Genomic DNA, 13,409 nt, shown 5'->3' with positions numbered 1-13,409 from the left:
TTTTTTTTTTTTTTGCAAAAATCTTGCTGGTCTAATAAAAGACATCATCTCGCCTATGAAGTGTGTGGTTTCATCAGGGCGCTAGAGGCCTTGCTCTGTCCCAGGGTGAGACCAGCTGTTACCGCTGATTATGCCGCTCGGAGAGCGCCGCTAAGTGCTGCCTGAGGTTTCGGCATCGCATGCTTGTGTGAGTATGTAACTGCCGGTGGAGGGGACGGACGGGACCCAACCCGCCGCGCGTTTCAGCCAGCCTTGCCCCTATGCAGTACAGTTTTATTGCGCTTCGCTTTATTGCTTTTTTTTTTACAAATTGAAGGTTTGTGGCAACCTTGTGTCGAGCGAGTCTATCGGCGCCATTTTTCCATCGGTGCCATTTTTCCAACAGCATTTGCTCACTTTGTGTCTCTGTGTCACATTGCAATGTTTCAAACTTTTTCATTATTATTATATTTGTTATGGTGATTTGTGATCTTTTGAAAGAAGTTCTACTGTGGGTAAAATGCTGTCAAACAGCATCGCATGCTACAGAGAAATCTTTCATGAAAGGAAGAGTCAATCGATGCGGCAAACTTCACTGTTGTCTTATTTTAAGAAATTGCCACAGCCACCCCAACCTTCAGCAACCACCACCCGGATCAGTCAGCAGCCATCAGCATCGAGGCAAGACCCTCCACCAGCAAAAAGATTACGACTCGCTGAAGGCTCAGATGATGGTTAGTATTTTTTAGCAATAAAGTATTTTTTTAATTAAGGTATGTACTTTTTTTTTAGACATAATGCTATTGCACACTTAATAGACTATAGTGTAGTGTAAACATAACTTTTATATGCACTGGGAAACCAAAAAATTCGTGTGACTTGCTTTACTGCGATACTCGCTTTATTGCGGTGGTCTGGAACCGAACCCGCAATATCCCCGAGGTAGGCCTGTACCCAGTTACGTGAGCTGGGTCTGCTTAGCCCGTGCTCTCGGCCTCTTCCATCTGCTCCCGTCCCCGTGAACGTGCTCCTGACGTGTCTGCGTCCCGTGTGAGTGGCAATGGGGGGCAACGCTGGGGTGGCTTCCTCACCACGTTTCCATGTTGGGCGTGGGGGGGCGTCCTTAGCCAGACATGGCTTTTTTATTAGATCAACTAAATGGTTGGAAAAATGTGTTGGTTTTTTTTTTTTTTTAAAGGAAAATTTTTCATGTCCAAAGTCAAATCAGCCAAATCAATTCCAAATCCGTGAGTCATGCAAAAACTGCATGTGGCCCTGCTACCAGCGAGCATCCTCCCTGGGGCTTCAGATGCTCCCAAATCCTTTAGCGGGCGTCCTATGTGCAGACCCAAGCTCGGAGGCTTGGGGTTCGGATGCCCTCGGCTGTATGGGTGCAGGAGCAAGCTAGGGAGGGGTCCCCCCTTTCCATAAAGTCGGCGTGTAGCTGAGCTCTTCCCACAGTGGGAGGCTGACTGTGCAGTACTTCAGTCAGGGTTACTATTCCCTGCCAGTAGGAAAACCACCTCGGTGGTCATGGTATTTCCCCTGCCAGGTAAATAGTTGGAGAAAGTGTTCTTTGCAAGCTGTCGGGCACAAACACCCTTCTTCCTCGCTGTGGGGTGTCCTCGGAGGCATCCCTCCCCGAACCCGCTAGGGGCGTAGCACGTGCGCACCCGCGTGTCCGAGTCAGGGCTGGGGTGCTGGTCTGTTCCCGTGCCACGTCCGTGTGCCCTGACCCCTCAACCCTCGTCTGCGTGCCGTCGGAGCCGTGTTGGTTAGGGAGGCGGCCAGCTCAGACCTTCCAGCTCGGCCTGTCTGCCGACCCTCATCTCTTTCCTGGCTGCCGTGGTCGTAGCCCACTTGGTACCCAAACGGGGTGCCGCAGCACCCGGGGGTGCCCCCAGAGCCTCTCCAGGATGCGGGGAGGTGCTTCGCCCTGTCAGGCTCGCCGACGGGATTCACAAGATAAACCCAGCACATTCAAATAGAAACATATAGGCTCAAAAGCATGCTGCCCTGCTTTGGCCTTTTTTGGAGTTTGTTGCAGCAGAAGAGTCGCTCTGCTGCATTTCTTTAGTGACGAAAGAGCTGGCGTTTTCCAAGGGGTGCCGCGGGTCTAAAGGTTGGGGACTACCGGTGCAGACGCGTGCTACTTGAAAGCATTTTAAAAAGGAGCATGAGTGAATGAAACGGGTCAGCTTAAATGATTTCAGTACGTTTATACAGCCACAGGAGCAGAGAGATTGAAACGATATTGGAACGTCACCTGCCCGGGTCGTTTAGTGTTGTGACGTCTGTCCAGACCCGCAGGAGCGCCGGGCTCCCAGTCTTTTCCTCCTCCGCTACAACAGAGTCAGATTTTTCAACTGAGATATTTATTTTTCGCTGGCAAATGCTGTCGATTTTGCAATCACCAAAGTATCGCATGAATTCATCTTGGTTTTACTGGGATGTATTTAGTAGCCGTGTTGGTCAGAGGGACAGACTTCCATCTCCAGCTTCCTCTGGGCAAAAATGAAGTTCATTTTCTACCCATGGGACTTTTTTACCATCTTTAATTTTACCCAAGCCTGAGGAAGGGCACGTGCACCCAAAGCTTGCAGGAAAATATGATTTTTTTTTTTGGTGGTGATTTCTTCCTTGGTTTGATAAAAGGTATCATCGCTGAACCAAGAGTTTTCTAGTTTTGCATTTCTTCTTGGTTTAACTGTTGTCTGTATTGGGTTGGGAGGTCATTTGGGTTGTCTTCAAAGTGACTCCTGAAATGTCCTTCCGTGTCCTGGTTAAAAAGTTGGAATGACTTAAACTTCCCATTTGAAATGAAACACTGAATTTGACCCCCAATATTTTGGGTTTGGAGTTTTTTTGTAGAGGCTGAAAACCAATCGCGTGTCTTTACTGGTTGTATCCCGGGGTCTGTTTTTTTTGCGTGGTGTCTCATCCACGTCTCTTTTTAGCATGGCCTCTCATTCACGTGCTACCACCCTGTCTCCTTCGGCGTGTTTCGGTGCATTAAGGTCGAGGTAAGGCACCTGCAGCCGGGTTGATGTTGTGTGCGTCCTGATGCTGTCTGTCCGGAGGCTGCTCCGGTGTGCGGGTCGCTGGGCGGAGGGGGACGTGTCTGTAGGTCGTCTGATGATTTCGGGGGAAGGCGGGCGGAGGAAGCCTGCACGCGGTTTTATTTGTGGCTTCTGACGTAGGCCAGAGCTCTGCTGTGCAAGGTGCTGTACAGCCAGTGTAGCAAATGACAGTCCCTGCCTTGATCACGGTCTACTCTAAATGGACAAGGCTGGCAAAGGAGGGTGGGACGGGTAAAGTGGCTTGCCTGAAGTCACGTAACAACAGAACCAGGTGTCCGAGGCCTCCTGGCCCATGGTGCTCCTCTGCCTTGGTCAGGTGTTGCATGGCTTTGGGCCAGTCACATAGTCCTCCTGCCTCAGTTTTCCTGTCTGTAAAATGGAGAGGGGAAAAAAGGGATAAAGCCAGTTTTGTAAGGAGCCTTGAAACTCATAGGTAAAACTCTTAACCCTGGCCATGCTCTCCAGGCACTGGGAAGGCTGTTCGTGGGGCATTGTGTTGGGAGAAGAGGCAGGCTTCTTCACTTTGGGCCTCACTTCTCAGGACCGAATTGAACTGTTTGTTTTTTTCCCTTTAATTGTCCTAAACCTCTTCTTCAGGACATTTTTAGATCAGTACAACAGTGTTAGTGGTCCGTGCTACCCCTCGTCTGGACGCGGTTCAGTTGGTGCCATACGGCATCATGCGCAGCGCCATCGATTCACCATCCCCTATTGACAAGTCTATGCCCGCGCATCACGTTCACGGGGTGATTACCGTGTCCACCTGGCAGGACCTGCCCCAGTGGTCAAATCCAGATGTCATTGGGGGTGGGGGGTCAAAAGTCTCCGTTAAACCCACACCCTCGTCTCTCGCCTTAGCTTTGCTGTCACCCCCCTGCTTCAGCCACTCGTGGTTAACCCTGCCACGTGTGCACGTGCGTGCACCTGTGGGCATGCATCTGCCTGCGTGCGTGCATCCTCAGCTTGCTTTGGTGAATCGGTGGGCTTAATTTAAAACCCTGTGTTAAACCGGTATCAGAGTCCAGGCAGGGGTTTTCCCCGGTTTACGCGTGCGGATGAAGCTGGGTGGGCCCAGGGCTGAGGCTGTTGCAGTGATGCTTGGTGGGAAAGGACAGAGGCAGCGGAGCGAGTGTCTGGCTGGTGCTGCCCTTCTGGCCCCAGCAGCGGGGAGGAGGCTGCCGGCCTGGGGCATCGTCCCCCCCCCCCGGGACAGCGACGGCTGCTCGACGACAATGGGAACAATGATGAGGCAGGAGGGAAACATCAGTGCTCAAGCTTCCTGCCTCTTCCCATGCCGTTGTGAGAGGCAGGCGCTCCCACAGGAAGGCCGCACGGACAATGGGGCCGGCAGGGCCGGAAAGGCAGCCGGGGCCCTGGCATCTCCCACATCTGCTCCTGCCCCTCCTGCGGCTGGAGCGCGGAAACAGGGTGTCTTGCCATCCGCCGGGGTGGATGTGGATAGAGCAGCTCAGGCCCCACACGGTTGTCAGGACACTGGGTGTCCATTCCTGTCTCTGCCACTGACTTGCGGGATGTCCTTGGTCCAGTCACTTACTGGTGATGTGTCTCGGTTTCCCCCTCCTCTTCCTTTTTTGTTCTTGTTTGGTGTGTAACTGCCTCAGGGCAGAGAGCATTTCCTAGTGTGCGTGTGTTTGTGTGTGTGTACGTGCGTGTTTACATGTATGTGTGTGTGGCACCTGGCCTTGTGGGAGCTCTGTGGGCTACTGCACTGTAGTCCTCAACAACAGTGACTTTCCTGAGATCCTGCTCAAGATGGGTCCAAAGTGAAACCCCTGGCGCAAGTACACCCCGCTGGCCAGGGGCAGAGAGAGCGTGCCATCCTGATCGGGAGGTGTCTGCGCTAGGAACTCAGATGGCTCCCAGAGTGTGGAAGCCAGCTAACTCACATCAGCTAAAAATACACAACAAAATAAGGTGCCTAACTCCCGCTGATTCGTTTGTTTGTTTGTTTTTTTAACTGGAAATCAGCATCTAAGCCCCTTTTGGGGAGCGGGGCCTCAGTTTCCATGCACCTCACTTTGCTGTCTGTAAAATGGGTATAACCGCGCTTCCCAAGGAAGTTGTGAGCACAAGTTCAAGAGGGAACATGGGGCTCATTCTGGACACGGGGGACATATCAGGGCCTGAGAGGAGATACGGAAACAGGGGGCCAAGCTAATAATGTTTTGTTTCCGTGAAGGAAGAGTGTGCCCGTGGGCGGTTAGCATGGGGCAGGTGATGCATGGGAAAAACCTTACCCAAGGTAAATTGTACATCCAAACCCACAAAGAAAGCAAATCTCAACCGACCTGTTAAGCTGGATTTAATTCTCCTGCGGACTTCCTGGCATGTCAAGCCAGGGTCAGGTTCACCGGTGGAAAGAGCAGCTTGAGCGGCCTGGGTTTTGCACCAGCCGCTGCGTCGTGCCAGGGCCATAAGTGGGACAAAGGCTGAAGGTTATTCGCCTTCTCCAGCATTCATGTGAGAGGAGAAAAAAGGGATGACACATCCTCAGGGGTGAAAGGGCAGCTGTGAAAATGCTTTCTGATCCAGATTCAGCAGCTCCATCATGCGCTAGTCTGTCTCCTGGTTGCCAGAACCGGGCTGCGGTTTCTGATCTGTCCCCCCCCGGTTCACTCCGAAATTCAGGCCCTTGCAGCTGCGTTGCGCAACCGAAAGGGTAGCGCGGCCTCGGGGGCCGGGAGTCTCTCCGAGGAAGCTCCAGGCAAGAGCGATGCAGCAGCATGCGCTCTGCAGGGCATCGCCTCCGTTGCCCGGAGGGGGGAACAGGCGCAGAGAAGCCACAGCTGTTTTCGCGGGTGGTATTTTGTCTCTGTCGGCGTTGATGTACAGGCTGCCAGAGTGGTGGGTCCCGGGCGGCCGGCGCTAGCAAGCCGACTTCCACATACCAACAGAAACGAGGACTCAAATCCGTGTTCAGTGGCAAAACTCAGAAACTGTCCTCGGACAGCCCCCGAGTTGCTCTGACTAACGGTCAGCAAAGCTTGCCCGTGCCGGGTAGCAGCACAGTACGGTCTTCATGCTCCTCGAGGTCTCTACAAGGAACAGGTCTCACAGCCCCTGTATTTATACTCGAGCACCGTCTCGTATCAATTCTTCTCTCTCCCTGCCCACATGTTCACCTGCACTAGCTTCTTTTGCAGAATTGCCACTCCCGCGCTGGGGTTTCGGCAGCCTCGGTCTCATTAGCAAGTTTTTACGTTATGTTTGACCTCGAGTTTTGGGGTTTTTTTCAGCTGCTGTTTTCTTGCTCCCTTCTTTGAATCGGTGCCTTTTCACTCATTAGCATGGTTTTCTTTTTTCCTTCCTTATTGGGTCATCCAGTGGTCAGGAGGCCCGTTTCCCCCCGGGCTGCTTTTCGGCACTTTTGCTTGGCATGACCAGAACGCCTCCAACAGCTGCTTGTGCCCCAGGTCACGCAGGGAGCCCGCGGCAGAGACAGGGATACAAGCCAAGTTCTCCATTAGCCCCACGATAAATGCAGCAGCCCAGGCAGAAGTCACAATATTTGCATGTTGCTTAGGGGAGAGGTGTCCAGCTCACCTGGTCCCACGGGCCGAGGCGTACCCACGGACCCTCTCTTGCCCTGCTTCCCATCCCCGGTGCACAAGGCGCTCGCTTTGGCTAGTCCAGGGCCTGGTGGGAAGAGGTCTGGCATCCCAGGGGCTTGGGCTGGGAACAAGCTGTGGTGCTGGTGGGGGTCCGGCGCTGCGGGTTTTGCCCAGGTGCTTGACCGGCACTGGGGAACAGTCCCCCTCGAGGCTGAGGGCTGGATGTTTGACACCCCTGCCTTCGGCGACTCTCGGGTCAACAAATCCTTTCTTTAATGAAGGGAAAATGCTGCGGGGGGGGGGGAACTGAGGCACGCAGAATGGATCCTTCAATCCTACCTTTAGGGAACTGCCAGCACATCTGGCTCCACGCACCCCGCTCCGTCAGCCCCCGAAGTCCTCATCTTCCAAGCAAATGTTTTCTATTTGCATTTCCGTAGCTCGATTTCAGCCATCTCCCTGGTGGAGTTTGCAGTATGCTGCTGGAATGAAATGGGCCTGTTCTCCCCGGAGGATCTGACCCTTTACGAAGGGCGTTGATGTGAAAATTAAAGGTACAGATGGACGCTAAGCCGGGGCAGGGTGCAAGGGAGAGGGCTGGCAGCATGAATGGTGTCGGCCTAAGGCTGCTCTCCGACGTGCCACCTGGTCCGGGTGCTTGGAAAACCCCTGTAGCATAGATGGACAGTGGGAGCCCGGACCCCCTACCCGGGACCCCGTGAGAAGCAGCTGGTTTTCTGAGGAGCACGTGGTAGAGGACTTCATAACCTCCACGGGATGCCGTTGGACTTGATGTGTCAGCTGAGACTTGGCAGATTTGTTTTCCTACCGTGTATATGGCCCTGTTGTGGACTCGCCAGCCCCTCTTTGCATTTGCTTGCTCTGTCTAAGTAGCGTGTTGTTTTCTTCCTGTGGATTTGAGTCACAAAGTCTGTTTGAAGTCAAGGGAACTCATTTCCCTGGCCTTTGTCTCAAGACTGTATCGGGGAGCCCACGGCTAAGGGCATCAGTAATAACACTCTGCAGTCATATAGCACCTTCCCTGACAACTCTTCTCCAATTTCTCTTTCCAATGGGTAGAGAATAGTTTGCTAAAGATGGGGAAACTGAGGCACAGAGTGCTAAAGGAGCTAAGTTTGCATTCGCAAGTGGTTGGGCAGCCAGGAATGGGACCTGGGTTTGCTGAACCTTGTTGCAAAGTGTTAAGCCCAAGACCCAGAGCTGGGATGAGACCCTACAGCTGCTCTCCCTGGCCTTGTCGGTGGGATGGCAAAGCTCCCGTTGACTTGAGCGCAGCCAGGATTTCTCCCGCAGGCCCCTGTTGAGACTGACCCCACGTACTTTCCTCCTGCAGGACTCGCACTGTTTAAAAACCTCCACCTCCGGAGGGAGACTGACCCAGGGTAGCTTTGCAGCTCTGCAAGCCAAAGGTGAGATCCAGTTTCATCCCAGAGGTGCTATAATGGGATGCACTGGATTTGGCCTTAGCATGCCTGCTTTTCCAGTGGGTGCTTGTTCTGCCTGATGTGTGAACAGCGTTTGGAGAACTGCTCTGACTTCCTGCAAAGGCTGACGAGGCCGGGCAGCCTTAATGACTTGGCAACCTGACAGGGATGCCGGGAGTCCTTCAGCAAGCAAAACCACAGCAAATAATTGCCATGTGCCCCACTGCGCACCGAGCAGCCAGCTTGGACGGCCGTGACTGTGCATGTTCTGCACCGCCTTTCCGGGGGGGGTTGATGAAAGGGTCTGAGCATTGGGAAATCGGCTTGTTTTTGCTGCAGCGGTTTGTGTCAACGTTGCACGGCCGTGCCGTCTCTACAACAGGGCAGATGCTTCATAGCCTCGTTGATTTTAATGGGCTTTTGTTAAGGCAGTGGCATCTAGAAATGAAAGGCGTCGCCGTCTGCCTGATGACTGATGAGTTCCCTTCTTGCTGTAACATGAAACGAGGCGGTGGAATAGGTTTCTGTTGTGACATGTGTCCGCACAAGCTGGTTTTTGGAGCAGGGCTGCTTCCCACTGGGTATAAAGGATTTGCTAAGGAGCAGCGTAATAGAGAACGTGAGGATCGCAGGGAGAGGTCGTTAAAACTCTTCGTCACCATGAAGTGCCGACTTTTTTTTCTTTTTCTTATGCTCCTTCTTTTAGTTTTATGGTCTCTCACCTGCCGCAGCCTTTTGTGTTGAGGATTTGCTGTAGACTTGGGTACTGCAGAGCCCAAAGGGCATGCCTGTTTGGCTTTCGTGGTGCCAGCATGGTCCCACCCACACATTCCCAGGCTGCACGGGCTTAGCCAGGAAATGGGGCAATGAAGTCGCTGCTGGGAGTACCCCAGCTCTTGCTCTTGAGTTTCCTATCTCTGCATGTCCTGAGCCGCACTTCTCCACCTGCTGCAGAAGTGTAGATGTGATTGGAAAGAAGACAGGCTTTGCCTCGATGGGCGTGAAGTCGGAGGCAAGCGCAGCGGTCCTGGACAGCAATGAGAAACTCCGAAGGAAGTGACCAAGGGAAGCCTCTATTAGCACGTGACCTCACACGGCGAATGTCCCCGACGGCCAGCCCTAGATGCACCAGAATCACTTGGATTGCAGGAGAGTTACTCTGCACGTGTGCGACAGACGAGGCACCATCCTGCCAGCCCAGAGCTGTCTTGGATCTGGTGCTAACTCCACTTACCCTCACTGTCAATGGACACTTGGACCTTCAAGCTGGGGGACCAAAGGCAGCTGAGGGTGTCACTCCCTTGGGTGCTGCAGGCTACAGAAGCTGTTATGACATGACCACGTGACCCTCGAGCCATCTAAGATTGAGCCACGCTTTGATTTCAGAGTTTCTGGGTGCGTCTACACGTTCAATGAATGCATTTGAGGTTATGCACATTAAATCTAGTACCTCCATTGTGAGGTACTAGGAGAATGGGCATTAGCGTATTTTAATGCTCACTAACTAAAGAGCATGTTTTTTTTCTAATGCTTTAATGCGCATGAAAATAGGCACATTAAAGTGCACGTGTAGATGTGCCTCCTCTGATACAAAATAAGTTCCTTCTACTACACTTGCATCAACCAAAGGCCCTAGAAAGGTAAGGCCCATACAGTGCCAGACAAGATAAAGCGAGGGTGGAGTGACCTCTCCACGCTGCAAAGGCCTGGAGATGCTGGGTCGTCTGCCCGGTACATGGACGACCCAGTGCACACCAGTGTCCTCCTCTCAGCCTTGCTGGTTAAATCCAAAGGAAAATTAGGTGCTGAACGAGCTTGGCTGCAGGAGCTGCCAAAACAAGGGAGATCATTCACTTGTCTGTCTGTACCGAGAGTAGCTGCCAACTGGGATTAAAGAGCAGTCTACCCCATTAGGGAGAAGACTTCAGTCCCATAACCTTTGGGTGGCATTTCCTGTGCCAGGTGTAATACTTGTATTCGCCTCTAAGGTGCTGTCCTGACCAAAGCCTAGATCTGCCATGTTATTTAACTGCCACTTAGCAGATGACATTATGAGCACCGGTAGTACTGTCTACTGTAAATTATGGTAGCAGGCAAACCTGCCCTGACCTGCGCCAGTCCTAGGTTGTCCCTATAACAGCAAGGAGGCGTAAAAGGCTGTGTCCTGTATTATGTACGAAGTCAGACCAAACCCTTATGGTGGCTCCTTAAAATACATGACAAGAGTCCAGACGCTGGTCTAGATGAACTGTGGATTTGGCATGTTGGGACTATACTGGTGTGAAAATGAAGTAATAGGGTTGTGAATCAAGTGTGAGAGAGAGAAACCTAGAGTATGCATGTGACGGGCATTTTCGAATCACAGAAATGAGGGTTGAAGGGAGCTCAGGAGTCGCAGCTAGTCCAACCCCCTGCTCCAAGCAGGACCAGCCCCAACTGCATCATCCCAGACAAGGCTTTGTCTACCTGGGGCTTAACCACCTCCAAGGATGGAGAGTCCACCGCCTCCCTGGGTGACCTGTTCCAGTGCTTCACCACCCTCCTAGTGAGAGAGTTTTTCCAAATATCCAACCTGAACTCCCCTTGCTGTAACTTGAGCCCATCGCTCCTTGTTTTAACACCTGCCCCCACCGAGAACAGCCCAGCTCCATCCTCTTTGCAGCCCCCCGGCAGGGAGTTGGAGGCTGCTATTTTAGCAAAGTGCAAATTTCAATGCAGCCTTAAATATGGAGCCACAGTGCTCAGTAGCACCTTGTGTGTGCAGTGACTATGCTGCTGTTTAGGTAACTATTTCAATGTGCACGCTTATCAGGATAGAGCTTTTATAGGGCTATGCAAAGCAGCGGAGAGAGCTCCCATAATGCTGTGCTGGTTATGCTAAAGCACGGGTGTCCAACTCATCTGGCCCCACGAGCTGGGTGAGCGGCGAGGGGCTGGTCTGCGGATCAGATCAGGCCTGTGGACCCCTCCCCTCCACGTGCCTGATCCAGCGCACGCAGCACCCGCCGGGGCCAGTCTGCAATGTCCCGGGACCCGGTCCTAGTGGGCAGCGTGTATCCGAGGCACCGCACACAGGGCCAGTCTGGTGTAGCGTGTACATCAACGGGGCAACGCCGGATTACGGGGCTTTCCGAGCTAGATCCAGCCTGCAGCCGGTACGTTTGACACCCCCTGTTAATAGCAATTTAGATTATGCCTGCTTAACCGTTGTGAGAATCATCCAGTCTTTCCTTTCTCCAGTGAATTGTCCAAGTTGTGCGAAGGAAGCCCTTTCAGGCTGCACTGACTCAAACTTCCTGCTCCATGTGAAATCAATGGGACCTGGGGGTCGCGTGAAGCAGGTGCTTTCGCTGCCTCGCCGGATCGGGGCCCCGCACCGTCTATTCTTAGACCTGGCTGTGACTGGCTGTGTTCGGAGGTCCGAGAGCGGTGGAGAGCCAGCTGGTATCAGCAGGATGTGCCTTCAAAACGGGACAGCCATGCAGGAAACCCCACGATAAGGCCCATTCTTTCGAGTGCAGCAGTTCCTGGTGCTGCCTGGGAAAGTTTTGTCTGCTTCAGCTTAAAACCCCTTGGCCTCTATTCTGAAAACCCCCACTCACACCCCTGCTCCCGGTGGCTTTGTCCTGTGCTACTCGACAGGGAGGGGTCACGCCGCTGGTGTGGCCTGGAGCTGATGGTCGGCAGGAGAGGGCTAGGGCTGAAGTGAAGCACAAGCCGTTTGCTCACCCTTTAGGGCAGAGCTGAACGTCACTCCAAAGACCAGACTACGCTTCGTGGAGCGGGGCAGTTCTTACAGGAGCTAATGAGATTTGCATCGGCAGCTCAGGTGGGGGGGGGAGCAGGGGGGAGCCCTCCCAGGCTGTATTGGCTGCTACCTTGTGCAACTGCTAGGGCGTATTTGGGACCGGTCTCTGGCTGCAGGGATTTGAGTTTCCTGCTGGCTCAGGTACCGCAAGAGCCACCTGTTGGGATCTGCAGATCATAAGGCTGGAAGGGACCTTGCAAGATCGTCGGGTCCAGCCCGCTGCATCAAGCAGGAAAGACAACTGGGATCAAGCGCCCCCAGCGAGGTGCCCGTCCAGTCTCCTCTTGAAGATTTCCAAGGTGGGGGGGTCATCCAGCATGAAGAGAGGAACCAAAAAACCTCCTGTTATCCCTCAAGAACCATTAGAAAGAGGCAAGTGGCCCCGTTTCGTAATGTGTAGGCAGACAATACGCATCGTGTACAAGCGCCCTTCACGTGCGAAGGCGCCTGGTTCACAGAGAGCCGAGCTATCTCGGGTACGCAAAGCACGGTGCAAGCAGCAAAACCCACTGGAGGATCTGGGTGATCCCCGGGGCTGCTAGCTTGTACTGAGATGCAGGCTGCTTGCAGGGCTCTGATACAAGCCGCACTGAAACACCTTTGCAGCATGGACATGGCCACAGCCCCAAGAGGAAACCCCTCTCCCTTGAGTTTTAGCAATATCTGTAATAGGCTGTTGCTGTTAAGGAGCTGCGGTGCTCTACCCCCCAGAGGTGCCATGCTTTATTCTAGTGAGCGAAGCAGTTCTTGGCTACCTTGCAAAGGTGGTTGTAAAGGCCCTGTGTGAATATACAGGGCTGCTATAGCCCAGCAAATAGGTTGGACTTGGGTTCTTGTCCCTTCTGCATGTTACTTTGGGCAAGTGGCTTCTCCTGTGCGGGTGTCTCTCTCCCCTCCATCCAGGAAGAGCGCAGACCAACTGCCTGACAAAGGACATTTCTACCTGAAAGCTTGCAAAGAAGATTTTTTTTCCAATTATTTGAGTTGGTTTAATAAAAGATATCAGATTCACCCAAAGAGCCTGGTCTGCCGATGTCCTTAGACCGACACGGCTACAATCTATACCTCTCTTCCCTCCTGATCTTTCTCTACCTTATCTATAGTGTGCAAGCCATTCTGGGACTCTGGCTTCCTATGTATACATGCAGCGCCTTGCACAGTGGGGCCCTCGTCACAGCCATTAGCATGATTTGCATTGGGTGCTGGGTAAACATGCACAGTGTCTTTGAGCGGGTCCTTGTAAAGTCTGCAGAGCTCCTCTGGAGAACCGAAAAGCAGGCTGGGATTTTCAGTTCAGCTTTCCAGGAGAATAAACCGGATCTGGTTCATGCTGGGGAATTCAAGCAGGCAGGAAGGCAGCTGGGAGTTGAATTAAGTTTGGTGCATGGAGAGCCCTCCACGTTGCTCTCCCTGGGTCGATGCCCTCTCCTCAGCACCCGCAACCCTCCCTCAGCAGGGACAGAGATAATGTCAGGACTGATATGGGACCAATCTAAAATGCATTTAGCTTATCCCTCCCAACGCC

General features: G+C 53.0%; 1 protein-coding gene across 3 annotated transcripts in view; it reads left to right on the top strand.

Annotated features, from left to right (window-relative positions):
• Positions 1 to 13,409, top strand: part of MOB3C (MOB kinase activator 3C) — a 56,354-nt gene that overhangs the window by 3,168 nt on the left and 39,777 nt on the right. The gene's annotated exons all lie outside the window — the stretch shown is intronic.

The sequence above is a fragment of the Crocodylus porosus genome, unplaced genomic scaffold (assembly GCF_001723895.1).
Source record: "Crocodylus porosus isolate Cpor-Errol unplaced genomic scaffold, CroPor_comp1, whole genome shotgun sequence".
Classification (NCBI taxonomy): domain Eukaryota; kingdom Metazoa; phylum Chordata; order Crocodylia; family Crocodylidae; genus Crocodylus; species Crocodylus porosus.
This window is presented reverse-complemented; position numbering and strand designations above follow the sequence as displayed.